This window comes from Podarcis bocagei (genome assembly GCF_964188305.1).
Source record: "Podarcis bocagei genome assembly, chromosome: 6".
NCBI classification, from domain to species: domain Eukaryota; kingdom Metazoa; phylum Chordata; class Lepidosauria; order Squamata; family Lacertidae; genus Podarcis; species Podarcis bocagei.
In genome coordinates this window covers 61438395-61455341 of record NC_138130.1, presented here as the reverse complement: position 1 = coordinate 61455341, position 16947 = coordinate 61438395, and the positions used below count along the sequence as shown (strand labels likewise).

The 16947-nt window shown below is 38.0% G+C and overlaps 1 protein-coding gene and 1 long non-coding RNA gene across 22 annotated transcripts in view; one reads left to right on the top strand and one right to left on the bottom strand.

The window, feature by feature from the left end:
• Positions 1–11599, top strand: part of LOC308589212 — a 58116-nt gene extending 46517 nt beyond the window's left edge. The window contains exons 2-3 of the long non-coding RNA XR_014009158.1: positions 1695–1733; positions 11257–11599. This is a non-coding gene — a long non-coding RNA (uncharacterized lncRNA). The remainder of the gene's footprint in view (positions 1–1694; positions 1734–11256) is intronic.
• ROBO2 (roundabout guidance receptor 2) overlaps positions 1–16947 on the bottom strand; it is an 839550-nt gene that overhangs the window by 380863 nt on the left and 441740 nt on the right. The window lies entirely within an intron of this gene.

Below are 16947 nucleotides of genomic sequence, written 5' to 3'. Positions count from 1 at the left end.
AAAAAGCAAGAGCAGTGAAAATTTGCTCTTCAAGAACCCTAAAAATATAGTAAAAATAAATTAATTCACAATGGCTACTAACCACCTCCATGGTTGGAGGCAATAATGCTTCTGAATACCAGTTGCTGGAAACCACAGGAAGGGAGAGTGCTCTTCTGCTCAGGTCCTTCTTGCAGGCTTCTCATGGGCATCTGGCTAGACATTGTGAGAAAAGCATGCTAGCCTAGGCTGGCCTGATCCAGTGGCACTGTTCTCATACAGCCACCATACAAAAATATACATGAGTTCTAATAACAGCTATATAGGTTTGTCAAACCTAAACCAGATGCTGCCTCCTATGCTGGCTAATAGGTTTGTGGCACACCATCCACCTTGGTTTAACCATCAATATAGGTGCAGCAGTTGTTGATCTCATGAGGAATATAAATTTCTAGCATCGCATTGGAATTGACAGTCAACCATAGGGTTATGCTGGTGTAGTAATGGGGTCAATGCCATTTTAACAGCAAGAGCCTGTATCATCAGATATTCTGATTTACAGGACTGAATTAGGGAGATGTGGGAGAAAGTTAGGGTATGCACCTTTCTAAGAATTTACAGCTTGACCATTTGTCTCTTTCTGTTCAAATTTCTTATCATCAAAAATTGCTGTCAGCTGGCCACCACACCACTGATGTTGCAGCTTGTCCAACTAGCTGCAATTACAAATTACCACCCCATAGTTTCCCACATTTAAGGCTGTCACTATAGTTGTCAGAGTGTGTGTAATTGCTGCACAGTACCCTCACAATCGGTTTCTGCACTGATCTATAGAGCCACTCTATTCTGCAGCTGTCAGAATGCTGACACCAACTGCAGTTAATGACACAGCGTCATCTCCCCAGCTCGTTTACCTGCCGGCCTGCAAACAAATGGACACTGGCAGGGAAGAAAGAAAGTGAGCAGCAGATACAATATTTATCATAATCACTATGATCCACGATGGAGGAAAATCAATTTCTCTTAATCGAGTAGAGTGACTTATTAAGGGTTATGAGTCCTGGCTGGGTGGCTGCACTGATTTGATTATGTTAAAAGAGAAATTAGCAGCAAGGTCCTAGACTGTCCCTCTGTATCTCCGTCTTCTGTCTTCAGGTTGTTATTATTTTAAAAGTCTTAGTGTGCAGGGCCTGCTCTGATTGGGGAGACCACAAGTAAACAGGGTGCCAAAAAGGTTTCAGAAGTGTTGACAAGTAAAGATGTAAACAGTCACAATTTGCCCATTGCAGCATTTTTCATTTATAATTGAAAGAGCAGAACTATGGCACATGGCTGCTGCAAACACAGTATCTTCCTATAAGGTTTTTAGAAGGTGCTGACTCAATTTGTCCTTCCTATTTCCCAGATTTGAAAAAGGAGGGCATATAAAACCATTAACTGCAGTCACTGAGGGCACTGTGTAGTGTGACCATATATTAAAGCCGTAAGGATTTTGCAGGACATGATCTATTAAAAGAAACAAATCTCCCTTTTGTATTCAAACTTTGATGCAGGTTTAAGATAGTGAGAAAAATGAGTATTTAAAATTTTAATTTTAAGGCTCATGAACCTTGTAAACTAAGGAAACATATGAAGTATTCTATTATTTGTGACGATTGTGTGGCAGTCATGGTGAACAAAATCCCTAAATTACACTTCTTTGTTTCCTTTTTCAGTATTTGGAGAGGACTTGGAAATCAGGGTATTATCCACTGGTAAGTTCTTTTGTACAAACTATGCCTTTAATTGAACTCCAGTTAATTCAACTAAACCTTGCACAGAAGATTGTAATGATTTTTAGCACTTTTATATTAGTTTCGGATATAATATGTGGCAAATTGATAAATAGTGTTTGGGAACTGTGGTAATTTCAAAGGATAGGTGAAAGAGGAACATGAAGGAAACTCATAGCTTATGCAACCTTTAAAACACAGCATAACTTGAATATTCCATGTACAGTACAATGTAATTTAGGCTGGGAGGGATAACTTCTTGCGTTCTCTAGTTAGTTATGATCATCTATCTGCTGAATATCCATACACTTGCTGAATTGAATATACCTATTATTATGTATTGAAATTATATACTGTCCTATACCCAGAGGTCTTAGGGTGGTTCACAGAAAAGATCTTCTACCTACTGGTATCTTCTTCAGAACCATAGAAGTTAACTTGCTTTTCAAGCATCATAATTTTTGTCCTAATGGTTGTCCTCCAAGAGTTGCAATAGTAAAAGGGGAAGTTGGGATGGTCTCAAACTGGCTAAGGGAGGGGTTCTCTGAAGTCAGTATGATTCCTTGTCTACCTACCATATTTTTATGCAAACTGCTATGGTTCAGTAAAGTTCAATACAATATAAAAGATAAATTATTTAAATATGTGAATGGCCAAGCCACATTCTAGTGCTCTTAATGTTTAAACTTCTTAAGCTTAGGAATCCTTCATAAATCTTGACAATCTGCCAACCTTACTTTAGATATGGATACTCATACTTTGTTCTTATAACAGAAACCTTGGATTGAGAAATGTGTCAAAGTGTAGTGATTGGTTGTTATAAATATGTATCAGATACCTGAATAATTCTTTTAAACATGCCAGCCAAGTGTAGCATCCTCCACCATATCCAAAGCTAGATGTCAGTGTAAAAGCTTTGCTTACGTTACAAGCAATGCAAGCCTCCACATCTCAAAGTGATTTGCCTTGTTACAACATTGAGGTTTACCAATACAATTGGTATCATGAAACTCCTAAACATAAAGGAATACTCTCAAGAACTGCTCCTTTTAAAACTATTTTATACCACCATTAAGTTTAAAAATTCAGCGGTTTTCAAACCGCGTTCCAGGTCACCTGGAACTATAGCAGAGGATTCCTCAATTAAATTAAATTAACACTGAATTCTAAAAATGCTCAGTAGACTTGCCTTAACATGTACAAAGTGTATGATTCTTCAGAAACATTTGTAATTCACTAGGGTTTCTCAACAGCCAAGTTAGAAATAGATCCCCAAGAAGTAAAACATCTGAAAACACTGCAGACAAAAATATCATATTTGCTTATTCCCATTTAAGGACCTCTCTCTAAAGCTAAAACCATAACAGATATCTCAAGTGTCTTTCCCCCTAATAAACAGAACACTGTAAAATGAACACACTGCACTTTGGGGGCCCACAGTCACATTGGGCTACATTCAGAACCTTCCCCAACCCAAGGCAAAAAAACTGCACCCACAAAACCTGCCCCCAAATTAGTGCACAGAATGATATATTAGTCTATGAAAGGGTCCAGACAGTTTAACAAGTATTTGCAACGATGTGGCAGCTGCCCTGCATGCCCAGGGTTTCTTTTTCAATGAAGCATTTTAATTCAAGATTATATTTATTTGGTATATATTTTTTAAAATAATAATTTATAGCATAGTAGATTGTTTTAACAATGCATTTCGAATCTGAATTGCAAGGGAGAAGTTAACTGACCAGAGGTGAGTTCTGTTATTTTATATTCATGTTTTATACGCTAACCACCTCCAGCTAGGCAGCTGCAAACTTAAATTTAATGACCACATGCCTGCCTTTAAATCATCTTCTGAATGCATTTCAGAGAATGGGCCATGACAATGGTTTGAAGCTTTATTCTCCTCAGCAGCTACAAGTCATCACAATGCCTCCTCTAATCAGGTTACTCTGCATCTGCCTGTCACAAATAACCTAGTAACAACTAAATGGATTGCTATAAATCTTTCAATTAGAATGCATAACTTTATTAGCACAATATTTTTGAACTGACTGCAATACTTTAAATAAGAGCTTTCATTTACTCTGTCACTTGGGGGTCAAATGTGCACACTGGACAGAAGCTGTATAAATACAAAATTTGAATCTGGTGATCTCAGGCACCTCTTCTTCATGTTTACAATGCAAACAAATTACTCAACTGCCAAGATGTTTCAGGTAATGTTAAGAAATAGACTGACAGCAAACATAATATGTTATAATTCCACATCTATGCTTGCTAGTCCTTCTATACTGCTCTGCTCTGGGAACTACAATTTCTTTAATAATGTATTTGTCTGTATTACTTTTAGCTATTTCCATGTTATGAACAGCCCTAAGATCTATAGATGAAGGGTGGTATACAAATCTAATAAATAAATAAAATTAAATAAATAAATAATAATACTTCTTAGGGCCAAACCACCCACTATATGCAATCATGTCTAACTATAGATGGATGCCCCTTTCTTTTATTGAAAAGTGGATCTGAAGGAGATAAGTAGTGTGATGAAGACACTTAACTCGTTTCCTACTCATTCCCTATTTTTTTCATCCAACACACTTCTAAATATGTTTTATTTTGTATTACCCTCTCCAAGTAACCATTTCTCCAAAGAATTTCAGATACACAAGACAGAGATCCACTTGGAGATAAAATATTAAGTGGGAAACAGACAGGATTATTCACCACCTCCCCAAGCAAATTTCAGTTGTTTTTTTAAAGGTCATTGGCTGTGCTTGTTGGGGCTTATGGGAGTTGTGCAACATCAGGAGGACTAAATGTTCCCCACACCTGGGCTAGGTAGACTAAATATGAGCTGGGGAACCTCTGCACCAAGCACCAAGTGTGGCCTTTCTGGCCCTTGAGACTTGCCCTACATCATGCTCCCTCCCCAGTCCAGCTGAATGTCCTCATTAAGAGCTTTTTCCTGACAAGAATATGTTATTGTATTGCAATAATGCCTCTTGCTTGTGTACAAGGATATCTGTATAGAAACCTCTGACTTTTGGGTTACTGAAATGTAGCCTATACAAGGGTAAAAGTCACATGCACCTACCCTTGCATCTGGCTAAGCCCACTACTGTTATATGCCCACCCAAAAGTCACCCACAAGGGCACAAAGGGTCCTCCACCCCTTTACTAAAGGGACCAATAATCTGACTTTGTGTAAAGCACTGATGGCAAGCAGTTACTTTAAAAGTAGTTTCACTACAACTACTACCTGAAACAAGCATTGCCAATATGTTCCTCTCCTGAATTTTTGGAATCCAGCTCCCATAACCCCCAGCCTATGGGTCAAGGGTGATGGGAGTTATAGTTCACATCATCGGAGCAGAGCAGGACAGCCCACTGTCTACCACAATCTAAAAATGTATTTAACTACCAGTTAACCACACTTTAGTAAAGCTAAAATTATTATGTGTCCATCTATGTACGTGTAAGAAAAGCTCTGCCATTTAGTAGACCATCTTCATCTTAGAAGGCAGTATAGTTATGTAAAGAAGTGTTGCAAAACTCATAAAAATACAGCTATATTCTGAAAACCATTTTATTTCATTTATGATAGAGATTACAGCTTCTGCTGATACTGTATCGTTCATAATGAAAATACAGGGTGATTCATAATGAAGTATACAGTTTCCTGTATACTTCATTATAAATCCCCCTTTATGTACATTTCCTTGTTGGCTGTACAGAAGCCTTCACCAACTTGAGGAGCTTCAGATGCTTTTGACTGCAGTTTCCCATCAGCCCCAGCCAGCACAGTCTGGGGAAGGCAGCTACACACTATAATCAAACATGCATGTTTAGCGAAGTTGATAGATTTATATACAAATTTAATTCCTTATAGATATTGCCTAGATAATTATCCCAAAGCTTTAGTCATTCGATGAATTCTGCACTCCGTTTTTAAATTAATCTCCACAGTTCCTTTTCAATTTGACTACTGATTTTAATATGGCTCCAGAATTTCCTATTGTGCCATACATCTACACTGCTTGACTTACTCCAGCTTCTCTTTCCAAACATGACTGTTTTATGACAATATAGGAAATAGGCTTAAACATATTGCATAGGCTAGGCTTAATCAACCTTATTTGATTCAGTAATAAAGGCATAAAGCAGCAAAGTAGTTACAGAGGTTATATTAAAGATTCCTGTTCCATACTGTGCCCATCGTCTTCAGAACTCGGTAATAGATCTCAAATCAATATTCATGTAGCATCTTAAATTTACCATTTTACCCTTCTTACAAGCAGCTCCACAGGGCCCATAAAATCAAGTGGTTAAATTTCTTTTAAAACTAGTCAATTATAAATATAGGGCAATTTATTCATTAGGAAACTACTCAAGAGTTTAGGTTCTTGATTCTGCACTTAATCTTTTGCTACTGATTTCCACACAATCTGTTTTATAACAACAAGCAGCACATTCCGAATAAGCTATTTCCTCTTGACACAAGTAGCTTCCATAACAATCTATGACATGCCTACTGAATGTAAAGTAGGAAAAATAATATTGGTTGAAGGCTAGGGAGGAACTTGGAGGGGAATTTGGAGAGCAAACTACAAGCCTGTCTGCATTCAATTTTGCATTAACGGGACATGGTTTCTGACACCACATCTTCTATGACTATCCTAACCATGTCTACTTAGAAATAGGTCAAGTGAATTCAATGGGATTTACTCCCAAGTAAATGAGATTGAAACTACAGCCAAAAAAGCGAGAGGTGCCAGTGAAGCTCACTGTGCTCAGATCTGGAAATCCTTTCTTCAATGACAAAATGAGCATTACAAGTCTTCCTGAGTTCTTCTTTGCCTCTGATTAAAATTCAACCTGGAAAAGACTCTCCTTTCCTCCCACCGACCCAACCAAGGCAGCTCCTACTCTCCAAGACTCTCTTACTTCTCTTTAAACAGTGCCTACAGGACTAGCATCAGTAGCAGCAGCTGTGCTACTGTGTCAGTACCCCTTGTGCAAAACAACTTTTCCAAGGGCCACCAGAGTGTATGCTAAATTTGGCTTGGCACTTAAAATGAGACAAGTCACCACCACTAAAAGCAATGTAAGGGGGGGGGGGAATAACTACATGATAGCCTGAAATAATGTCAAACTGTACACAGTTAAATAAAGCACAGTGTGCACATTTTAGGCTGCCAAAAATACTACTGAGCTCTAGAAACAATTTAACCAAAATTTAAAATATTAATATTAAAAATGTAGTCTTAATGGAAAAAATCAAGTGACAGATATTCATGCATCACCACATTTGTTTATGTCAATGAACCATACTTCTTATGAGGCTCTAGAAGAATGGCGGATCAAAGGAAAAGACATCAACAGCAGCATCTAGACCAGAAGAAGTGAGGAAGGGTTCAAATGCGACTTTCCTAGCCAGCATGCAGTAAATGAAACAGCAATTTCAATACTGGAAGCACCAACTGGAAAAGGCAATCTGCTATACCTCCCAAGACTAGCCTGAATCAAGTTTCAGGAAGCAGTAGATGTGTCAGCTGCAATTCATCAAAAGATTCAAAGGACGAGATTCACAGCAGGTTTGTCAAGAGGCAAAGAGAAAAAGATAGCAGAAAAAGGCCCAAAAGGCACAAATGCAAGAGGAACAAGTGAATAAGGAGGACATCTCACACTTTGCCATCAATCTACTAAGCTTCTTATTACTCCCACCTCTTTATTATAACTTCTGTTTTTATTATGTTAAAAGTTGCCCAGTCAGATGGACAGGGTATAAGTAATTGTTATTGTTATTTCTTAATACTTTTAACAAAATTGCAGGATTTTGTCATGTCAGGTGTTGGCCACTTTTGTCTCTTAATTCACAGTGTGTGTGTGTGTGTGTGTGTGTGTGTGTGTGTGTGTGTGTGTGAAAACTATACAACATTATTTTCAAGAAAGACTTAAGAACATGAAGCGGAAAAGTCAGGGAATATTTAGAGTACTTAAACACATTTCCAAATTGATCTGCATTTTATTTGTGCACTGAAATGGAAGACTAAGAATATTAATATGGCAAGTTTGACATTATAACAATTGATGCAAATGCTAGTATCTAATGATAATTCTTACATGCTTCTATCAATGAGAGAACAGAACTATTGTCACCTCTAAGTGTATGTGTAGTTTTGCTTCCTTGCATTTTCATAGCATGGACAAAAGAATAAGAGTGCACTTTCAGTCTAATTTACGTGCATGTCAATTGTAAGACATTTTCTTAAAATTCTGATGAAATAATTAGAGTGATTACAGGTTAGAGATCAAAAGGACAATTCCCTATCTAGGTAAAATTAATTTAAGGTACTATAAACACTTCTGAGCTCCTCCATATAATTCTTCTGGCTGTCATTTTCTTCAACTACCATCAACTAGGAGATGTTCTGCAAAAATCAGCCCTGTTCCCTGTCACTATGATCATGTCATATCTTCCTAAGCTACACTAGTTTCCTGTCTCTTTTCACATAGATGCATAATTTTATTTGTATGCCACCTTTCCACAGTTCAAATCATGCTCAAGGAGGCTTACAACATGAAAAAATATATGGCTACAACGTAACAATGGTAGTCATAATATATAAAATATTTAAAAACACACAACCAAGTGGAACGACTACCACATAAATCATAAGATCTAAAATAAAGATACAAAAGGCAACAGCAACAAACCCTGCCAACAGAAAACACCACACCCCAGCCCATGAACTTCAAATTTTATATTTGTCAGTTTAAGGCTTATCATATGTCTGCTCTGTTGGCTCCTTTCTTATCGCACCATTTCTTGTTCTCAGCATTCAAACTAATTTCCTAGTGTTCCCCCTCTCCAGTTGCTTTCCCCCACTTTTGAACACAGTGCTCCTTGTGCTTTAAACCAGGGGTAGTCAACCTTTTTATACCTACCACCAACTAATGCATCTTTCTTGATGGTAAAATTTCCTTACCGCCCACCAGTGCTCCATGGAAGGAGGATTCAGCTTGTGCCATAGAACTCCCCACCGCCCACCTAGAATCCTGAAACGTCCACTAGTGGGCAGTAGGGACCAGGTTGACAACCCCTGCTTTAAACAGTCACTGTTCCACAAGTAGTGATGGCCACCATCTGAAATGACCTTAAAAGGGTCATGGACAACTGTCTTTCAACGATATAGCTACAGCCAAGCCACAGCACACCCACCTGAGTCAGATATACCACAGGGCAAGTAAAGAGCTGACTCAGCCAAAATGGGGTTTGCAGGTGCCTGCAAGACCCTGTGCAAAACTCTCTTCACACAACTTGGCAACCAGCTGATCATTGGATCTTTCAAAGCTCCTGGTAAAGCAGCCTTTCTCAACCTGTGGGTCCCCAGATGTTGTTGAACTACAACTCCCATCACCCCTAGCTAGCAAGGCCAGAGCTCAGGGATGATGGGAGTTGTAGTCCAACAACATCTGGGGACCCACAGGTTGAGAACCACTGTAATGTAAAGCATTCTACAAGGCTGCTGGGACTTGCAGGATACTTTGCAAGGGCCTTTGCCTGCACAGTTTGAATTCAAACTCTGGGTAAAACAGAATCACCTGACATCATTTAAAACTATCCTTAAAATATAGAATTACAAATTATTCATTACTGTAATAGCAAGGATGACTTATTCAGTTTTGTAAAAAGAGGCTAGTATTGAAAGGCTAACATATTTTAAATTTTTTAGAATGCATTAATTATGCAATTACTTTGAGTGTTTTTTGATTACATATTAATGTTAATATGATTACATACTATGTGTTCCTATTTCAGATATGATTTATTATTAATATAATAAAATGTACAGAGATAAAAAATGAAAAACAAACATGCTTAACAAGTTTCCTGAATTAGAAATTCACTCAAGAGCATACATTTTTCTTTCAGTGCTAAATGCAGTCCCTACTGTCGCAAACATAAAAGTATGATTTTTCTTTCACAACTATTATACCACGGTCCTATGCATGTCTAAAGGTAAAGGGACCCCTGACCATTAGGTCCAGTTGTGGCCGATTCTGGGGTTGCGGCGCTCATCTCGCTTTATTGGCGGAGGGAGCCAGCGTGCAGCTTCTGGGTCATGTGGCCAGCATGACTAAGCCGCTTCTGGCGAACCAGAGCAGCGCACGGAAAGACTGTTTACCTTCCTGCCAGAGCAGTACCTATTTATCTACTTGCACTTTAACGTGCTTTCGAACTGCTAGGTTGGCAGGAGCAGGGACCGAGCAATGGGAGCTCACCCCGTCGCGGAGATTCTCACTGAGCTCAGGGGGACTTACTCCCATTGAAGTGTGTATAGAATTGCAGTCTTAGTCAACTCTTTTAAATACTGTAAATCTGAATAGCTTGGACACAAAACAGGTTTAGGTTTTTGTTTGTTTTGTTGCTAACTTTTTTATTCCAAGTTCTTAGCAGCATGGGAAAGAAGCTAGATCTCAAATTAGAATTCTTAGTTTCTAAAGATAGGAAATTAAAGTTTGACAACTCCCACCAAAAGCCCAGATTCAACCTCAAATGCAACATTTACTTGATATTTCTACAGAGTGCTTTAGTACTACAACAGCAGATAATCTTCTAATTTCTGTGACACCTGTCCTATTAATTGGAAATGTTTCCAATATCCAGATCTATCATCACACAGGTAACTGAGCATGTTATTGTCCAAGCATATGTGTTATGAATTCTGAAATGATAGACTATGCCAAGGCCAGATGTCAGAGATGTTGAAACTGATAATCCATCAGTAATTTTCTATCTGTCGGAATAGCTCTGACCCACTGAACTAAATAAATATGTTTAATCACAAACTGGTCAACTTATCAAAAAGTGCCATAGGGTAAACAGAAGGTCTTGTCAAACAGAGGGCAGGCATTGCCTGAACTACAGCTACGCACAGAAGCCTGGCAGGGTGCCTTATCTTAATATCTTTACTTTCTGAAATACACAGATAAAAAAATCACATTAGAAAATCCTGCATTATTTATAAGGAACTATACCCCAAACAACATGCATTTCTGTAGAGTTTTCCCCATCTTGTGGGAGTGGGGTGGGAAATCAACCACCATTTCTTCACAAATCTTTAATGAACACAAATCAAGCAAAATGTTTATGCCTCAGGTCAATGTGAATTCCAAAAAACAACAACAAAAAACTGCTCCTAGAAGAAACAGGCCCTCTACACTTGTCTGGATTGTGCCTTGAATCATCTGTTACCTGTTACAGAATGAAATGTGACACGTGCATGACTAAAAATAAATGTCAGATCAAGTGCTACTACTCCACACACTATCGAAGCATTCTGATGAAACTAGTGAAAAAGTAGTTATTCCTCTGAAGTAACATACCAACAACCCAGAGATATTAACGTGTCACTGTACTGCTGTCCTGTGTTGGCAGCCATGACAGAAAGCTCTTGAACTTGTTTATTCACACTTGTTTAATCCTGTTTCCATACAGTGCCTCACAGCCTTTGGGGCTGAGAAGATGGATGACGAGAGCTAAGGCCACAAGGGGTTGGGGTCACAATGTCACTGGATCTCATTAACTACATCACTCACCGCGCCAGACACTTCAGAGGTCAACTCAGCTGAGGACGCTAGGATAGGTGATGAAGGAATGGCTGACACATGCGCTGATTTTTTTTTTTAATCCTGCTGTTGATATCACATATATTGAAATAAGGGCATTCCCTCAGCTTGCCCTTAACCTGCCCAATATGTTGGTTCATTTTAACACCAATTGTTTAAAGCTTGTTTCCACATGTCAAAGCAAAATAGCTGAAAAGCAACAAAAGTACACAAACGGGGGGGGGGGGAATCAGGACGTAGGACTAGTTTTATAAAGCAGTGTTCTGTATGATTTTTTTAAAAAAAATTTGCAAACCAACTCACCTTTTACCTTTACCTTACTAGGAGAAACAGAAGTTCAACTGCATAGCTGTGCATGCTCACTCTCTGTCTTTACACATTAACTCTTGTCTCTCTAATTTAAAATTGGAATGTAAACAAAATAAATAAATAGATGACACACACATACTTTCCCACCGTATTTTAAGGTTACAGAAGACCATATGAACACAGCTGTTTTTCATATAGGAAAGAGTTATGACAGACAAACTCTCCTGGTTGTTCATTTGTGCCAGTGAGACTGAGTGAACTTGCTGACAAAAAACTCCCAATGTTGCGATGCTTTTATTAAAAGTTTTATAAAACTTTATATTTTAAATTCTTCAGACACTAAAATGCTCAAAAAGAAAGACAGGTCCAATCAAAAAGAAAAAAGCTGAGAAAAAGAAGCAAGGATACAAGGCAATTAGGTTACTGTGCAGCATTTTCTGAAGCTGCTGTCACACGGTAGTTGAAGGAAGAACATAAAAGTCCTGCTGGATCAGGCCAAAGTTCCAATGAGTCCAGCAGTCTGTTCTCACAGTGGCTAGCCCAGTGCCCATGGAAAGTGCACAAGCAGAACCCAAGCACAATAGCATTCTCCCAGCCTGCAATTCCAAGCTACTGGTATTCAGAGACAATAGTGATCAGCAGGGTGGATGTGGTTACCTGACCATCCTGTCCCCAACATTGTTGTGGCTTACCAGAAAGCAGAGGGTGGTGGTGAGGTTGGCATGGTGCTCCTGCTGGTACATTTGTACTGCACCAAACTTGCTGCTGCCTCACCCCTCCATCTCTGCCTTCCAGTAAGCCACTGAGATGCCAGTGACCTGAGACCAAACAAGTGCTGCCCCTCTCTGACCACAACAGTTCAGAGCCATACTGCCTCCTAGAGTGGAGTTGGAACATAAGCCTCATCCTCCATGGATTTGTCTATTCCTCTTTTAAAGACATCTAAGTTGGTAGCCATCACTACATCTTGTGGGAGAGAATTCCATAGTTTAACTAAGAGCAGTGTAAGTACTTTCACCTGTCCTGAAGTTTCCAACATTTAGCTATATTGGACGTCCCTGATTTCTAGTATCATAAGTGAAAGGAGGAAACTGTCCACTTTCTCCACAACATGCGTAATTTTATACAACTGCATCACATTCCCTCTTGTTTGCCTTTACTCTAAACTAAAAAGTCCCAAATGCTGTAATGTTTTCTCACTGGGGAGTCCTTCCATACATCCTACTTTACTGAGGACAGCTGCTTATGTGAAGAGCTGTCAAAGGACAGTCCTCTATTTGAAGTTGTCACTTATCTGAAGAGCTATTTAAAGTCTGATATGAAGATAAAGTACCACAAGAAGCAGAAGCAGGGACTTTGAAGCTGCCCATCAACAGCACCTGGGTAGCAGATAGAACAGGCAAACAGCTTACCTGTTTGCATTATGGTGAGATGTACTGTATTTCTATTTAAATTAAATAATTTCAAAATCTGGATCTAAACATAAAAATTAGAATGTACAAATTTGATGTAAACCTTTTCCTTCTTTTCCTGTCTTTTTTGGTGATGCACTGAAGAAAGCTGAAGAAAAAGACACTCACTTTAGGGATGAGTGTTTTCCCCTTGTGGAAATAATTTTTAAAAAATTCATGATTTTCATATTTTTTTCTGTGCAAATGCCAAATTACCATGCACATGCTAGAAAAACACTTGAGTGAATTTAAAGGCTGTCAAGATAAATCAGGTTTCCTTAATATTTTGTTACTTTAGCTTCATATAATAAAGCTCTATAAATTCTAAAGTTTTTAATCTTCAAGCTCCCCCAAGCTTTACACATTTTCCTCTACCAACTTCTAAAACATCTCCCAAATAACAAAGTGAGTTGTAACCTCCAAAAACCCAAGCCTCAATAAATTTGCTCATCTCCAAGGTGCTATGAGACTTTTATTTTTTGCAGGAACAAATGAACATGGCTACACTTCTGGAAGTTCTCTTGAATGTTAGTATCGTCAGAACTGACAAGAGATTTCCTTTGTGTATATAAAAATGTTTCATTAAGATAGAAGAGAAGGGGGCTAAAACAATTGATGGAAGATGGTATAATAGGAAAAACAGCCCTGAGAGTCCAAACTGTTGGGAAAACTCTCATATTAGATAGGCAAGTCCTGGGGTTTTTTAAGCGTGATTTTTAAAAGTGTATCTTATTTTCCACCTCAAATGGAGGAAAAAAAGGAATGCCTAAATATTTAATTAGAACTGTAACTACTTCATTTGTTTTTTAAGCAAGCACAATCACATTACTTGTTAGTCACTTGTTATCAATAAGCCTACAACACATTTAATAACATAAACATAAATACATTATGCCATTTTAAAAGTTCATATAAAACACCTACCATTCAATATATATACACACAAACCAATCCCCAATGAAAATATGGTAAGGATGTTGAAAGCAAACTGTATTTATGCACCATTTTGAAATCAATAGGTCAGTCATCACATTAGTATCTATGGCTTTAAGACTTAACCCTGCTATTGTTCTCTGTGTATATTATGTCCAACAAGAAGGAAATATCCAAGCAAGATGGGGGAAGAAAATATTGTGACTGCTTGCTAATGTGTCAAGGCCATTGTCTCTACTTGGACATGGCAGTGCAAGAATATTTAGCAACATGTATATCAAAGAACAACAATTCTACTCATTTAAGAGAATACTGTCAAATATTATCTACGGAAGTCATGGTAACGGCACCAGTTCTTTATATAACTCAGATATTTGCCTGTTACTTACTAGACTGAAACCACTGGCTCCAGTCATTCTGAATACTGAACAGGCATCAGATACTTAATTATTCAAATATTGTGAAGTGACCCCCTACATGAAAAATGCAGAAGTTTTCATCTCTTGAGGTTACAAAAAAGAATTCTACTTTCTATAAACAAAAGTAACTACTAATAATGAAATCCCATCAATGTCACCAACTTTACCCCAATGATTTCTGACAATTAGGAGTTCAATGTGCTTTGTTAGTATTGAGATCATGTAGTGTTTTGTAAATGGTTTGGAGTGCTGCTTCAAATGATTTTTTTTTATCTCATCTGACATCATAAATTGTACAACATGTCTGAGGCATATGCCAACAATAGCCAGTATTTTAATTAATATTCAAATAGCACTTGCGGGTTTCTATACAGAGAGAACAGAGGTGTGGAAATGCAAATGTGTTAAATAATATGATGTGCTATCTTGATCAGCTATGCTGTTTTCTCAACTGACTAAAATTAGAAAAATACTGAGCATGCCAAAAGTACAAGGAACAGAGAACAGTAATCAACCTATACAGCATCAGACTGTTAGAATAAAAATGATATAAGATGCACTATAAGATGCTTAGCTTTAAATACTCTCTCAAGAAGAATATGTACATTTCAGTAGCTTTCCAAACTGTACAAAAAGTAGAATTTCACACAGCATGCCAGCCACGCCTTCTCTACAAAGTGTGAAGAGGATGTGTCTGCATGTGTGACTCCTGCCTTTCAAACATTACAGAAAATACATAGTTGGCATGTGGTGGAAATGTATTTGCTGTAATCTGAAACATTGTTAAAAATTAAACAATCCAAAATATATAGTAGAATAAAAAATATTTCTCAACAAAAACCAGTGACATTGAAATGGGGCCAGTCCAAGTATGTTTAGCCCAATGATGAACAATAGTTCATTAAATCACAAAGTTACATGATCATCCAGCTAATGAAGCCTGGTTTCATATTACTGAAGTAGTATGTCAGCCATGGAAAACTCCCCACGGTTCAACCCTACTTGCATGGTAATATATAAACTTCTGGTGTAGCATTCATTTTCAGGAAGTATCCCTTTTCCGCATAAAGCATTCATGCTCAAGGCAAGAGCCAAACAACCTTAGGCTGCATGATTTTGCATTCACTCAGTGGTTAAAGGTGGATGTTCAGAAATGTGAAATCTGGCCTCCAATGCACAAGAGAGATACAACTGTATGTCTGATGTCTCTGCTGAAGCAAACTCATAATTATTTGTTTTTGCTGTCAGTATTAGTCTAAGAGTGCCACATATTATTACGGTTAGGAAGTTACTGAAGATTCAGTTTTATTGAATATATGATGCAGCTACAATGAATCAGTACAGACTATTAAGTGCACTTGTCCATAGAAAAATAACTAAACAGCATGTAACACCCATCCCCTCCACACAAGAGAAGTACTGCTTTGTCCATCCATCCCAATACTGTCTACTCTGACTGGCAGTGACCCTCAAAGATTTCAGGTCACATCTCATGCAAAATGCTTGTGCTTCCCTTTAAAGTCATATGGGTCTTATGACCAAAGTATCTGAAGGAACAGCTGCTACCATATCAATCTTACTCTATAATGAAATAATTTTCATAGGCTCTCCTCTAGTCCCTCAACCATTTAAAGAAAGGTAGATGGAGGCCGGGAGAGAAAGGGCCTTCTCAGTGCAGGTGCCTCATTTGTGGAGTTCTCTTTCCAGGGCTGACCCACCCAGCGTCAACGTTGTTATCCCTTTGGCACTGTATTCCTTTCAGGCAATGTCATTCTTATCATCAAAACTTTTTATTTCATTTTTTATTTCATAAAGTAGTAAAAAAAAACAACAACCCTCAAAGGAGGGTTGTATCATAATGGTCTCTTGCTGTCTCTCAATGTACTATTGTAATAATTTATATTGGTTTTGTATACTGTCCTGGAAACTCTGCTGAAGGATAGTATATACATATTTTAAGTGGGGGGGGGGGAATCACCTGAGATGCTAGGAACTGAATCAAGATTTTCCTGCATGGAAAGTGTTTGCACTGCCACAAAGCTATGTCCCTCCTGCAATGGGTTGCAGTAATGTAACTGCAGAGTATGGCATAAGCAATTTTACACATTCGGTTAAAAAAAAAATGGTGGTCATGTAAAAAGGGTTAATAATAACAGATCCAAAAGCAATATTTCTAATCATATCAAATTCTCCACTCCAACAAACTTATTAGATCTACGCTTCCCAAACTCAAAACTTCATTGAATTTACTTAACTGACTTCCCTGGAGGTTATCTACTATATTCCAATCTCACCCCTTTTCAGCTTCACTTCCCATGCTCCTTCAACTCAACTCAAGATAATATAGTTTGCATAAAGTTGAGTCTTATGAGATCACTCCTTCCTTTCCACAATTCCTGTTTTAACTTACACCTTGAGAAATCTTAATTTTTTTAAAAGGTATTTTAG